This window comes from Brassica oleracea, chromosome C5, assembly GCF_000695525.1.
Source record: "Brassica oleracea var. oleracea cultivar TO1000 chromosome C5, BOL, whole genome shotgun sequence".
Taxonomy (NCBI): domain Eukaryota; kingdom Viridiplantae; phylum Streptophyta; class Magnoliopsida; order Brassicales; family Brassicaceae; genus Brassica; species Brassica oleracea.
This window is the reverse complement of record NC_027752.1, coordinates 21,149,220-21,151,569: the sequence shown is the minus strand read 5'-3', so window position 1 is coordinate 21,151,569 and position 2,350 is coordinate 21,149,220.

Genomic DNA, 2,350 nt, shown 5'->3' with positions numbered 1-2,350 from the left:
TTTATTCTTTATGAGTACTCTTTCGTGGGTTCTGATCCTCGTTTATATCTTTATGTTCAAGTGCTACTCTCTTATGTACAAATATATCTTCATCTGTCGACAATTATATATGGTTCCATTGTGTTCCAGACATGATCTAATCGATTTGAGATTTCATTATCCAGGACCTTTGTTACCTAGTAGCTTGGCATCCCAAACTACATGGTTTGGTACCGTAGATGTTTAGCTGCGCAGCCTTTTCTCAATGTCTGGTCTGGTTTCCTTATGACCTCGGATTTGTATTCTATGCACCTTTCTCTTTTTCTTTCTGAGGTTCCTTATCTTATGGAACACTTTGGTCTATCTTGTATAGACTCTGTAGCAACTTGACTGTGTCTCTTTCTAGGACATCAGATTTCGTTTGATGCTAAGCTGGTTATGACTTGGTCATTCTTTTCTTTTCTTTTCGGGTCAGTGTCTGGCATCTCGATTAGCTAGCTATGTATAATCTTTTCTTTCTTTGGACGTCTATAATTCTAATCCGCGGATTTTTGCCAAGACAATGATGGTTGATACCATTCTGTTTCTTATCACTCTTTACTCTTTACCAGCTTATAGCTTTCTCCTTTTAATGTTGGATAGTCGAATTCATTGATCATGCAATCCGTGTACCTGTCCACTTTCTGATCACCCATATTTGGCTCAAGGTCTCTTAGAAGTCGTGGGAGAAAGTCATACTCTTATCCAACATATATTCCCAATCCTCTTCTGAGGTTACATCTTAGACGACACATATGTCTGTATACATGTAAAACTCGTGATGTCCCCAAGCTTATAGACTTTAGAGTCTGAACCTTATAGGTAATAGCCTATACGGCCAAGCTGTTATTAAGCTGTTATATCCGTGTTTATAGTATGGTCATGGACCACGGGTTTGTCCTCACTCCCCCTCATGATCATACTATAATCTGCAGATGCTTGGGACATTATAGCCTAATGAGTTTCCCTTGTGTACATGTTACACAACGTGAGATACTATGAGATAACTCTGTGTGCCCTTTTAATATCAATCTTTTGCGTCAAGTTTAGACCAGGATTGCTAATCCGGTCATGCCATATAGTGTATAATTTCTTGGGGTATACCAATCTGGTTACCATGGCTTTTGCCTCTATCATACTGTTCTTTGAATAGTCTAGATCAGTAGAGAATGCATGTATAGTTTCGATCGCTCTTTCTTTCCTTTGCCCATTGTTTCTATATGGAAACCATTATCTTATATCTTATAAACTCAATGGGCATCTTTAGGTGGATATAGAGAATTAGATCTTTCAAGCCTGCGTGCTCTTTTTAGGCACTAATGTACTTAGCCTCTTTAGGCGCCAATGTACTTAGCCTAGCCGTAGCCCTTTAGGACATTCTTTACTGGTCGCAGGCCCTTATCTGACTGACTATACCCGCAACATTGCCTTATATATTGGTTTTTTCTTAGTCATATCTAAAATCATTCATTCATCTTATAATATAAGTTCTTAATTCAAGAAAATCACAGACAAAAAGCAAAGCAAACACAGAAGTCGAAATCAACATTATTCTTTTTAGACAATCATATGTTTTAGCCTAATGATTCCCCATTACATATCTTATGGCACACTGACTTGGTTGAGTGTGGCGGCTTAGAAATGCCACAGCCTCCTCTCCCTTAACCGTGGCCAAAACTGGGTCCACAACCACGGTTATAGTGATTCCTATGTCCATGGTCGTATAAGGTGGTTTGGCTATGCCCACGTCCTTTCCATCCATCACGGTTACAGTCGTATGGTTTATCATGATGGACGTGGTTGCTTTCTTTAGATTTTTTTTTTGCAGCCTCATTGGCTTGGGGTTGGCGAGTAATCATTATTGCCCTGTATCTATTACTTTCACTTGCATTATTGTCCTCAATGATACATTCACCGAGGCCCATTGATTTCAGGACAATCTCTGTGTCTAATGCCCATTGTAAATAATTATCTCCAAAGAGATTTAGGACAGCATAATCTAGATTGCTGATTTTCGACATCTGTAATCATATATCACTCAATCTTTATAAGAAAATAAATCGTGTGACCAAGTAAACAATCGAGTTAATGCATTCCTAATAAACAAGCCACACGGCTATAGGGGTGATGTGCAATGAGGCCACACGGCCTAGGTGATGTATGATGCGGCCAAGCAAGCAATCAAGTAATGATCAATGCATCAGTAAGTAAGCCACACGGCTATCAGGGTTTAATGCAATACAATCAAGGCCACACGGTCATACAGTCATGATGCAAGCAAAGAGGCCACACGGCTAGATAGATATATATGATGCATACGATCTTAGCTTTC